Genomic DNA, 13,530 nt, shown 5'->3' on the forward strand with positions numbered 1-13,530 from the left:
TTTAAGTACTGATTCTTGTTGAAAATTCTAACTCAATTTTACTTTCAACTTCTGTTCATTTAAAAGAAAATTTAGGTAAACTTACCCACTGCAGACACATCAAGTTATGAAGCTCTTCAAGATCCAGGACATATTCTTTCAATATCAAGATGTTATTGCTGTGTATTGTCCTCTTCTAACATTTCCCTTTATCCCAAGGACCTTATCCTTTACCCTTATCTTGAGCAGGTTAGTGACGTGTAGGACACAAGATAAGCACTTCAAATCCGATTTCAGCTAAATTATTTTACTGTTGATATTGTGTTGGCAAATATCATATAATAACTGCAAAAACATTAGCCATTCTGTTTCCCAGAAACTCCCCTCCATGCTGAGTTTAAGGACAAAGCAAATGAAGTACTACAAACCTTCTTGCTAACGGTGTGTTAATCCTTGATTGTATTTTCCACTCCACTTGTTAAATGTGCATCGCCTTCAGCACATAGATTAAAGCAGCTAAAATTATGCCTTCAGAGTCGAACACAGGATGGCAATTTGAACAGGAATGTAAACATGTACAGGTCAATCAATCATGATGTCAAGGTGGATACTTGACAATGTTTTGAAAGCATGTTTGGTATGAAATTAAGATGCAGCAAAAATAAGAAGTATTTGCAGTGTTTATCTTATTTTGTATCTGATTCACATTCTACCAACACAAGCACATGCTTCAGAGCTACTTTATTCTGTTAAAATCATAAATATTTCATCTTTGATTAAAATCAAAGAAAAAAATCTTTGATTTTACATACTATATAGTAACTGAGCTTATTTATAACTATATAGTAATAAATAAGCTCAATTGCACATCAATGAAAATTAACAATGAAGGTCATAAAAAAAATTTGAACTAATAATTGGTATGGCACTTGACAGCCGTCTAATTTGCTCTTATATGATAAACAATCATTAAAATTAGTCTCTCACAGGAACTCCAATTAAAAATGTAACCAGATAACCATTTTAATATTATTGAAATAGAGCTTTTCATCCATTTTAGCCATTTACTTCCATCTTTTAAGAACAAAATACCATTTCCTAAGCAACAATTTTTAAAAAAAAAAAAATAAAAAAATGACTTCTATTTGAAATGTCCTATTTGAAATTTCCTGGTATTCCAATTGTAACACACAAAGCACATTGCACACCAGCAAGGAAGCACGGCGTGGCAAGCCTTGCTGCCCATAAAACAGTCACCTACCCAAGACCGCCTGCCAGTTAGTCACAACCAATACTGCTTTATTTGCTGTGGATAAATTGATAAATTGAATCAACAGCAACTAATAGAAATAAAGGAAAGGAAGGAAAAATTAGTTCGAAACGCCAAGATGTAAGTGCTGTTTTGCAGATGATCATAGGCAGTGCAATAGCGCTGCCTAAGTAAAGAACAATGTTGGCACAATGTAATTTTTTTATCCTTTAGACCAGGGCAATCCATATCAAAGGAGTTGTCGTTGAAACTTCGAAAAGGGCTCATTCGATTGGAAATTGGAAGGGCTTGGACCCTTTTTAACAGTCAAAAGTGTTTGGAAGGCAATTAACACCCCTTCCACGCCCACCATTTCCCCAAACACATCCAATCAAAATTTTGAGATAGCCATTTTGTTCAACATAGAAGACAGTTTTGGAAATTAGGTCTTTGAGGATGATAAGCCCTAAGAGCCCTCACAGCAAGGGTTGTAAGTTATGCCCTGGGAGCATATAAGGTTTTCATAGAAAACGTTGTCATAGAAACTATAAAAAAAGGCTCATTCAATTGGAAATTGAAAGGGCTAGTGCCCTTATTAATAGTCAAAAGTGATTGGAGGACAACTATCCCCCCTCTCATGCCCACCATTTCCCGAAACAGTACTTGAAAGTACTGGAAATCAGGTCTTTTAAGATGACACCCCCCCCCCCATCCACAGCCCTCAGAGTAAGGGTCGTAAGTTATGCCCTGGGAGCATATAAGGTTTTTATAGAAAGGGTTGTTGTAGAAACTTCAAAAATGACTCATTTGATTGGAAATTTAAAAAGCTAGTGCCCTTTTTAAAAGTAGAAAGTGATTGGAGGGACACTAACGCCTCTCTCAAACCCAACATTTCCCCAAACACATCCAATCAAAATTTTGAGATAGCTATTTTTTTCAACGTAGTTGAAGGTTCTAGAAATTATATATTTGAGGATGACCATCCCCCCCCCCCACAGTCCTCAGGGCAAGGGTTGAAAGTTATGCCCTGGAGACATATAAGGTTTTTATAGAAAGTGTTGTTGTAGAAAGTTCAAAAAGGGCTCATTCGATTGGAAATTGAAAGGGCTAGTGCCCTTTTTTAATATTCGAAAGTGATTGAAGGGCAACTAACCCCCTTCTCTCACCCACCATTTCCCCACACATCAAATCAAGATTTTGAGATAGCAATTTTGTTCAACGTAGTTGAAAGTTCTGGAAATTAGGCCTTTGAGGATGATACCCCCCCCCCCTCAGGGAAAGGGTTGTAAGATATGCACGGGGGACATATAAGGTTTTTTATAGAAAGTGTTGTTGTGGAAACTTCAAAAAGGGCTCATTTGATTGGAAATTGAAAGGGCTAGTGTCCTTTTTAATAGTTCAAAGCAAATGTAGAGCAACTAACCCCCCTCTCATGCCCACCCTTTCCCCAAACACATTCAATCAAAATTTTAAGATAGCCTTTTTGTTCAACGTAGTTGAAAGTTCTATGAATTAAGTCTTTGATGATAAAAAAACCCAAAGCTCCCAGAGCAAAGGTTGTAAGTTTTGCCCTAGGGGCATACAATGTTTTTTATAGAAAATGTTATTGTAAAAACTTCAAAAAAGGCTCATTTGATTGGAAATTAAAAGGCTAGTGCCCTTTTTAATAGTCGAAAGTGATTGAAGGGCAATTAACCCCTCTCTGACGCCCACCATCTCCCCAAACACATCCAATCAAAATTTTGAGATAGCCATTTTGTTCAACGTAGTTGAAAGATCTGGAAATTAGGTCTTTGAGGATGACAACCCCCCCCCAACAGCCCTTAGGGCTAAAACTGTAAGTTATGCCCTAGGGGCATACAACGTTTTTTATAGAAAATGTTATTGTAAAAACTTCAAAAAGGGCTCATTTGATTGGAAATTGAAAGGGCTATTGCCCTTTTTAATAGTCAAAAGTAACTGGAGGGAGAATTCCCCCATGCCCATTCTTTCCCCAAACATTTCCAATCAATATTTTGAAATGGCAATTTTTTCAATGTAGTTGAAAGTTCTGGAAAATATGTCTTCGAGGATGACCCCCCCCCCCACAGTCCTCAGGGCCAGAGTTGAAAGTTATGCCCTGAAGACATATAAGGATTTTATAGAAATTGTTGTTGTAGAAAGTTCAAAAGGGGCTTATTCGATTGGAAATTGAAAGGGCTAGTGCCCTTTTTAATATTCGAAAGTGATTGAAGGGCAACCAACCCCCTTCTCTCACTCACCATTTCCCCAAACACATCCAATCAAAATTTAGAGATAGCCATTCTGTCCAACGTAGTTGAAAGTTCTGGAAATTAGGTCTTTGAGGATGATACCCCGCTCAGAGCCCTCAGGGCAGGGGTTGTAAGTTATGCCCCGGAGGCATATAAGGTTTTTTATAGAAAGTGTTGTTGTAGAAACTTCAAAAACGGCTCATTTGATTGGATATTGAAAGGGTTAGTGCCCTTTTAATAGTCGAAAGTGAATGTACAGCAACTAACCCCCCTCTCATGACCACCATTTCCCCGAACACATTCAATCAAAATTTTGAAATAGCCATTTTGTTCAATGTATTGGAAGTTGTATAAATTATATCTTTGATGATAAAAAAAACTCAGAGCCCCCAGGGCAAAGGTTGTAAGTTATGCCCTGGGGGTATATAAGGTTTTCATAGATAGCGTTGTTTAGAAACTTGAAAAGTGGCTCATTCAATTGGAAACTGAGAGGGCTAGTGCCCTTTTTAATATTCAAAAGTGATTGGAGGGCAACTAACCCCCCTCTCAAGCCCACCATTTCCCCAAACACATCCAATCAAATTTTTAAGATAGCCATTTTGTTCAACATAGTTGAAAGCTCTGGAAATTAGGTATTTGAAGATGACAGCCCCCCCCCACAGCCCTTAGGGCTAAGTAAATAAGTTTAGTAATAGTAAAAACAAATTTAGGGCTAAGTAAGTAATAATTAGCTCAGGGCTAAGGTTGTAAGTTATGCCCTAGTGGCATACAATGTTTTTATAGAAAATGTTATTGTAAAAACTTCAAAAAGGGCTGCTCATTTGATTGGAAATTGAAAGGGCTATTGCCCTTTTTAATAGTCAAAAGTAATAGGAGGGAGAATCCCCCCATGCCCATCATTTCCCCAAACATTTCCAATCAATATTTTGAAATGGCAATTTTGTTCAACATAGTTGAAAGCTCAGGAAATTATGTCTTTGAGAATGACAACCCTCCCCCCATAGCCTTCAGGACAATGGTTGTAAGTTATGCCCTTGGGGCATATAAGGTTTTTATAGAAAGTTTTGTTGTAGGAGCTTCAAAAAGGGCTCATTCGATTGGAAATTGAGAAAACTAGTGCCTTTTTTATTATTCGTAAGTGATCAGAGGGCAAATGCCCCCCCCCCACCACACCCATCACTTTCCCCAAACACTTCCAATCAAAATTTTGAGATAGCCATTTTGTTCAGCATATGAGAACGGCCTGTGAATAATGTCTTTGAGGATAACAAAATCCCCAGCCCTCAAGGTAAGGGTTCTAAGTTTTGCCCTGAGGACATATAAGGTTTTTTTATAGAAAGCGTGGTCATATAAACTTCGGAGGGGGCTCATTGGATTGGTAATCAGAAGCGCTTGTGCTCTTTGTAAAAGTCATTGTGATCAGAGGGCAGCTACCCCCCCCCCCACACACACACACACAAACGTTGTATTGTCCCAAAATGCATCTAATAGAAACTTGAGATAACCATTCTATTAAAAATAGTCTAAATACCATATAACAAGGCATTTGGGGTTTAAACAAAACCCAGAGATTAGAGGCAATGGATTTAAGCTATTCCCAGGGAGTATTTAATTTTTTCATAGAAGGTGTGATTGTGTAACTTTAGAAGAGGCTCAGTCCTTCTCGTTGAAAAAGACTAGGTCAATATAAAACGAACAGAAATTAATTAAAAAAAACTTTTTCAACCATATAAGTTCTTAAAAAGTTTTTAAGGAACTCATTAAACCAAAATGAACAAAAATAGAATCAAATAATCTACCAAGAATACAACTACCACAAATCAGTATTAATAAATAAATGAAACCCAAAACAAACAGAAGTTCAAATAAATAACACCGTCAAACTTAAATCTAGCAGTAATAAATATGAGTAGGGTTCTAAACCCCAAGCTTTCTAAAAGCCAAAATATAATTTGTACTTTACTGGAAAGTTTTTTTTGTATATTTTCACTTTTATAACTTTAAAAAATAAAAATCAATTACGATTTTAAGGAATAAATATCAGCAAATGTATATTAAACTGACAATGCACATTTTTTTCAGTAAATTCATTTGAATTTTTGACACTACATTATTTACCACAAAGGGGAATAGTGATTGTCAACAGTGCATTTGAAGAAATAGTGAACCTCAAAGATCTTATAGAATGATAAATAAAAGTTCAAATAGGGATAAAATCCTTATAATAGACAGTGATAAATTTCATAAAAAATACAAGATATTTTGGTCACATGTGCAGTGACTGAGCATGTTTAAAGATCAGATCTTTGCTTCTTCCTTCAGAATTATGTGTGAATCTTGGAATTAAACAAGGGGCCATTACCTCTCCTACTATTTACAATAATGTGACCCTAAAAGCCCAAGGAAATTTATCACCTTCCTGTAGCCTATATTGAATAGTGTTAGTGCATCTGTTTTATGTTATGTAGATGACGTTCTTGACCTAAGTTGGGCTGTGTTTAGTTTGGAGAAAAGTTTTAGGGAGATTGCTAAGAATTATAATGAGATTGGTCTTTCTTTAAATGTGGATCAGTCTCAAGTGTTATTATTTAATTTTAATCGTTCTGAAACCCCCTGATAGAGTAAATCTGGGTGATTCTGATGTTGTACCACTGCAGGAGCTTGTGCACCTTGGTTTACCTATTTGTAGGCTACATCCTGTCAACTCAGAAATTACTTATTGCCTGAACCAACCGTATAATTTGTAATGGGTAGGCTGGTGCAGTTGGATCACAGCTGAATCTTGATCTATGCCACCTTGCAGAAGTATATAATGCTATCTCTCTCCCTCATGTTCTATACCTAGTTCCTCTCTGGGACATTTTTAACCAATCAGATAAAATAGAAAACAGGATGAAATTTCAAATATTTAGAGTTCCTTATTTGGGTTCCTCCTTTGACTAGGAATGGTAGACTGAATGAGAGATACAAAAAACTAACAAAGAGAAAAAAACTCAATGAAAAAACAACAAACAAGACTACAGCCAGTAGAGAGAAAAGATGAAAAACTCAAACAACGTGGATATTTTACCTGTATCCAAACTATGCGTCTTCAGCACAAGAGAAACAAAGATAAAAACCAAACTAAACCATAAACAAATAAAACCACCACCAATAAAATACAATAGTCGGTTTATAGGGTGGTTTCCTTTTTTTTTTTTTTTTGTGGGTTACTATAATTTTTATATTGTGTTTATTTGTATTATTCATTTAAATTGGATTACCACCCTTGGAGTGGCTTATTTTTCCAAACTGTTTAGTTTAATTGAGTTTTAGTCTGTATTTATTTGCTCCTGTTTTTGTATGTGCTTAGGATTTCATAATTAAGTTATGGGCAAACCAAACCTGCTAAATAAGGTGAAGCTATCTAGCAAATATAGTAAGTAATTAGAGTTTCATGTGTAGAATCTATGCCGTAATTTTTTTAATTCTTTTTATAATTGAGTTTGTCAACAAAATAAAGGTAAAATTTTCAGCCACTTACTGCTAGTGTCCCAGTCTGTACTCAGGCTGCTATGGCAAACCTAGTTTAGAAGCTTATTACAGACCTTGAAAGTTGTTGAGGAGAGTAAATGAATCTAGAACCCAGATAGTGTTTTTAAGCTGCCTATTTGCCACTTATCAATTTTTGCAAAGTTTAAAAGATTCTCAGAGGGACTTTCTTAACTTTATTTTTTTTTCGAGATTATCTCCAGAGTCTGCTTTTCTTAGATTGAAAGCTTTGGCAAAGCAGTATCCAGGATTTTAACCAGGTTCTTAGCTAAATTTGAATTTTGTCCCATAATCAAGACCAAATTTTCTTGAATCTTCTAATCCTTGTATTGTATTACTGTTTATTCCTCTAGTGCCATTTTTTTTAATTCATAAAAATCCAGTGTTACAGAGGATGGAGAGGGGTTTAAATTGGCAAACCCTATTTGGCTTGTTTCTTCTAACTTGGAGACTTATTGTGCTAGGTGAAAGCAAATTACAGGAATGGATCTACGCCCAAAATTATGTTAAGCTATTTCAAGCACTTATCTTACCACATCTCAGCTTGTAAGGGTCTGCAGATAGTGTGAGGACAGGTCTGTATATACTTGTCTTGGTGTTTCTACTTCTGCAGAATATTTAATAGATCTGCCAAATTTAATTAAATCCAATAACAAAACTTCCAAATATTTGATAAAAATGTATCTTTCATAAACATGGACAGTAGGTTTCAAATCTTGGATATGGTACAGATAGGTTTAGATAGTTGGAGTTGGCTGACTAAAATTTAGGAAAACGTGTTTTAGCATTTATATTATTTATCTTTTTATAAATATTTTTAACTTTTCTTGAATTATTTTTTTTTAATACATTTATCAAACTCAAGTATATTGCAATAACATAGGTCCAATGTTTTTCACAGGTCAAGAACATAGCTACCTGTTAACAAGGAAATATTATGCAAAACAATAAAGAAAATACTATTTAGGGCTATATCTGGGACCATCAGGGAATGGTACATTGTCAAAAATGTGAAGATGATATTTGAAAAGAGCATAAATAACACTCTTATACTAATTGCCATACATCATTCTTGTTTCAAATTATGAGCTCATAGATTGAATCAATGCTGAGAAAAAGAAGTAATGGAAAAACATATGAGAAATATATTATTTTGGCTATATATTTGCAGATTAGAGAGAGGGGGTTAAGTAAGTCAAAGTGCCTTCAAAATGTGTCAACTACAGTTTTTCTACATATTATGAAGTAAGAATTGTTTTCTTAACATGCTATCTTCTCAATGGCCCTAGTTGTAGGTTAATGTCTTAACCCTATTTTCTAGGTGGTATCATGGAAGGTTTTGCAGTAAACTAGTTGTCATAGAAGTGATTAAGTGCATGATTTAGCAGTCTTGATTTAGTCTTGAAAGTAATAACACCTTTTTCTGGATTTTATGAACTTAAAACTTGACAGGATCTTAAATTAATTCAGTGACCAGTGTTAACTGTGTGACCATTCTTTCAAAACATTTTTATAAGGATTAAAAATGTTATAATCTACAGACCTAGTTCCTGGACATTTATTTATATTTTGTAAAAGTGGTGTGAACTTAAATTATTCCAGTGATAATATTGGAGAATAGCCATCACGCAGTGCTAATATAAATAAATAGGAAATCTGATATTAGAGGCAATTATGCTGCAATTGAGGTGGGGAAAGAAAAGTAAGTAGAATAGGGGTGGAGAGTTGTTAGCAAGAGCCGTGGTACCTGCTGGGCTTGCCCCTTAAATTGCGGGGACAAGGTAGACAGCCTTCAATGCTTCCCCTACTTCTCTCGCATGGAAACCACCAGAAAAATACTGAATGAATTAAAGTGGTTACTGGCGCTTTTGCTTAATTTCCAAAGCGTTTACCATTCTTTTGGAATGGGAAGGCCCTATTCAAGAACAAAATTGTAAGTGAAAATGACTGACATTGGAATTTGGGCAAAGGATAAACTTTTTTTATAATCCAGTGTTGAATTTTATACAGAAAAATATCAAACAGGGGATTCCCCATGATTCAGTTAAAGAACAAACTTTTGATATTTTTTTGGCTACTGATGTATTGGATGTGAGAAAGCTTTTCCTCCAAAAAGTGTTTCCAAGGGACATTCTGCCCAGGCGAGCTGGCATCAATGCCCAACCAAATGGTATTGCCAATATTATTGCAGCGTTTGAAAGATGCAACTCTGAAAATATTGATGTGCCAGATTTTGTAATAAGAAACGTGAGTGAAATCCTGATAATTTCCTGCTTTGGCATATTCCATGCTTAGTAGTAAGGTAAACGCCTGTTTTAATTAATTATGCACTTTGTCAGAAAAGCTTCAAACCCAGCTGCCTTTCCCCTCCACTGCTCCCCCTTCAGTTAAAGATAAACCTATGTATGCAGAAATTTTGAAAAACATTCCTACCAATTTAAATGATTCTGGTTTGTGAAAAAATTAATTGGAAATGCTTGAAGGTCATGAAGGGATTCTAAGTCTAAAACCTGATGTTCAGAATAAAAAATGGCTCATAGTTACTCAAGATAGGCAGTCAGCTGTATCCCTTGCCACCTCAGCCTCTAAGAGCCTACCTAATGTTCAAACCAAGGTCCTTGACAAAAAAGCACTTGGTATTGTTTGGGGTATCCCTGAAAATGTAACAGAATCATCTCTAATAAAAAGTAAACTGGGATTAGCTTGTGCTATAAAAATAGAACACTCAAATTGTTTCTGTTTGGAATTTTTGGATCAGCTAGCACTGAAAAACGCAATTAACCATGGTCTCCAGCTTGGATATGAGCTTTTTTGTGTTGAAGTCTATCAAGAATTACCATCTTGCTGTTTCCGGTGCCAAGGGGTAGATCACCCTATTGCTAGATGCCCACGTTCTCCAGATTGACCAAAATTCTCCCGTTGTGCTGGGGCTTACGAAAATATCACAGAGAACCCTTGCTCAGCTGCTCCTAAGTGCGCCAATTGAGGAGGAAATCATGTTTCTTTTAGTTTAAAATGCTGGGTATTGAGAAATATGCTTACCAAGACATTATGACGACTTCTCCTTCAGCCTTAAGTTTTGTTTCTCTGAACATTAATAGTACTAAAGATAAGGATCTGCTAATTGACAAGCTGCTAAATTTTGATTTTATATTCTTACAGGAGCATCTACTTTCTAAAGTTAATAGAACCAGTTTAAGATGGTCTGTTACCCATGATATATTTATTCAAGAAGCAAAAACGACCTGCAGTTGCCCTTCTGGTGGTACTATCATCTTCATTCAATTGGGATATTAGCATATGCAAATTTATTCTGACGTTAATATTCTAGCAATCCAGTGTAACAACATGGCTTCTGTAAATGTGTATCTCCTATGCAATCTTCAAAATACTCAGTCATTTACTGCTTTTGCTAAAGCTTGCCATAAACTGAAATCTCTTTTTACAAAATTTTCAGATAAAAATGTTGATTGGATCCTAGCTGGGGATATAAATACTGACCTCATCTGATTGCTCTTAACTCCTACTAGTCCCTACCAAGTGTATATCATGTTGCTGCTAAGAACCTGGCTTATACTTACATTCATAATTGAAGCACCATTAAATCCAACCTTGACCATATTATTGTGTCTAAGTTCAGTCCAATTAAATCCAAGGCGTCTGTTGATGAAGATAAAATCAGTGATGACCATCTCCCTATTTCATGCCTAATTGAGCCTCCTCATGTTCAAGCCCACTTTAAGGTTCCCCATTCAAAATGGTATCAAAAGCCCAGTTGGAAATTGGAAACGTTGAGATGTATATTAATACTTTATGCACTCTACCCTCAACTATTGAAGTCCTGTTTCACTTGCTCCAGACTTTGATTAAGGAAGATTTGCCCAGACTTTGATTTGCCTGATTCTAAGGAAGCCTAAATTTGTATTATTACCAAATTGTGGAATGTTTAAAGTCAGCCACAAAAGCTACAGTTCCATTTGAGCACATACATTCTGGGTCTTGCAAGCCCCTGTAGAATATACATCTGAAAGTGAAAAGAGTAAAGAACTGCACAAAGTTTTGGTTGCAACTTTGCAACTGTGGATTGACCTTCTTCCAGTGCTGTTTATAGTCAAGCAAAGAACAAAGACAGAATACAAATCCTGTTTATGTAATGCAAGGCTCAATGCATAGGACGCTCCAAATAGTAAAATGACCTGGAATAGAGTTATCAATAGCAGTAAGTGTACTCCCCAGCTGAATCAAAATTAAATCTTATGAATTTGGGGCACCATTATATTGACACATTTTCTGTATTCAACTAGTATGTTCAGAAACATTTTTTTATCTAATTAGTTTGGTCCTGCCAGTGTCTCTTTGTCAACACAGAGTTCTTGCAATAAGTATGAGTGATTTATATTGGATGCTGAAGAAAGTAAAAAGATCAGATTCTCCAGATTGTGTTGGCCTATGTCATCTTTTCAATTTGGATTTAGAAGAGGGGTTGGCTGCCCCCAAGCACATCATGTGCTCAGCCAGTTGTTAAACAAAGCTTTTGCTTAAAAGTGTTCATTGTATTGCTGTACAGTAGACATTTCTGGGGCCTTTGACAATGTTGTTCATGCCCAGGCCTTGCATTCCCTTGCCTGTTCTGGAGTTAATTATTCAGTTATTTCTATATTGCAATATTGGTTTGATAATTCTTACATGTGTATTAAGTGGATGTCACATATTTCTGATTTGGTAGCTGTTAGAAAAGGCATTAGACAGGGTGGTGTTTTATCTACTTATATATTTAAATGTGTCCTCACTATCTCCTACTGTTTTTTCATGATATAGGTTTAAGTTATATTACATATGCCAATGATGTCCTTTTAGTTAGTTTTTCTTGTCAAGGGTTGGCTCTAAATTTCTGTAAGCTGTCTTCTCTACTTAGTGATATTGGCCTATCTGTCAATATGGGAAAGTGTGAGTTTATGTGCTTTAATAGTAGAACTTCTGTATCTCCACTAAACCTTGGTTTGATTTCATTACCTTGATTGGGTAATATTAAGTGGCTTGGTATATCATTTTGCCCGTCTATTTCTGAAACTTGCTCTGAGTTGGTTACTAATGCTTTAAAAAATATTTGTGTGTTGTATGGTAAGATATCTCCAAATAGAGGGTGTTATATCTGTAAGAGTCTAGCTTGGCTTCATAATAGTTTTTCTCTCCAGGAGTAAATTTCCTATATGGATTCCACCACCTGCTGAGAAAAAAAGATTTATGGAGACTTAGAAGTGGCTACTTTAGATACTGAAAATATCTGATGTATTTACCCAGCTGTTTCAGAACTAGAAATATTGTATCCTGTTATGGTGTCATTGAAGCTTGTGCACAACTGGTCAGTATGGCTCCTAATATGATTACAAATACTTGTAATGTTGTTTCTGTCACCAACCCCCTAGTTTGCTTTTTTCATTTTGATATTGGTTAAATTGTATTGTTGTTTTTGTTTGTTTTCATATTGATGTTGTTACTTTTTTCTTTTGTATTTACTCTGCAGTGTCATTTCTAATATTCATTTGTGGGTTATAAATACATTAAATAATTGTTGTGTATGAGATTAATATTGTTGTAGTTAAGGTAGGAAGTGAGGTTAGTAATTGGTTTGGTGTGGAATCAGGAGTTAAGCAGGGTGTTGCCTTAATTCCCCTTACCCATTCAAATGGATTATCTTGATGGATTTTTGCCAAAGCAGCACAACAAAGGCTATGAAAGAGCAAGGTACAAAACATGACTATATACATCACAATTTCTATTTCCAATAAGAGTAAATTTGTAGTTGACAGCATATTTTAGCTAGGATGAAAGTGAATACATCACTTGATGCTTTTATATAATTCATTCATTACTTCTAGGGGAAATTCCATTTTGAGCACTTACAGGGCTCAAAACAGCATATAGTAACTGAAAATTTAAAAATGTAATCTAAGAAAACTCTCTAGTAAGAAAATTAGCTATTCATTGGCTGATTCAGGAATGGTAATAGCCTAATCATTATCATTAGGCTAGCCTTGAGGGTAAAAGGTAAGTATGGAAACAAATTTGCAAAATTTTTAAAAAAGAGCCAGAAATCCCTCAAATATGATTCCAGTTTTGCTATGTCATTTTGATGGATTTTAGATTGATTCAAAAAATTACTGCAAATTTATTTTCAAAATAACAATTTACTATCAAGAATAAGAAAAATAACTCTGAGGACTAGGCCTACCATTCCTGAATCAGCTAAATAGCAATTTTTATCACAATTTTTTTTTTTTAAGAAACATGTTTTTAAACTGTTGATTACAATAGACAAGGCTATTTCACCTTTTGGGGCCCCATTAAGGGCTCAAAATGTGATTTCCCCCATAAGCAATAATCCTATTGAATTATGAAAGAGCAAAAATATGCATCAAATGATGCATTCATTTTTATCCTAGCCAAATTATGTAATTATGTTGTCATCAACAAATTCATTAAAAAAGACTTTTAGTCAGCCTAAAACTCTCCTAAACT

General features: G+C 35.3%; 1 protein-coding gene across 1 annotated transcript in view; it reads right to left on the reverse strand.

Moving 5' to 3' along the window:
- Nucleotides 1–13,530, reverse strand: part of LOC148955690 (uncharacterized) — a 39,649-nt gene that overhangs the window by 24,407 nt on the left and 1,712 nt on the right. The gene's annotated exons all lie outside the window — the stretch shown is intronic.

The sequence above is a fragment of the Artemia sp. Qi Xiang Cuo genome, chromosome 2, assembly GCF_049724085.1.
Source record: "Artemia sp. Qi Xiang Cuo chromosome 2, ASM4972408v1, whole genome shotgun sequence".
Classification (NCBI taxonomy): domain Eukaryota; kingdom Metazoa; phylum Arthropoda; class Branchiopoda; order Anostraca; family Artemiidae; genus Artemia; species Artemia sp. Qi Xiang Cuo.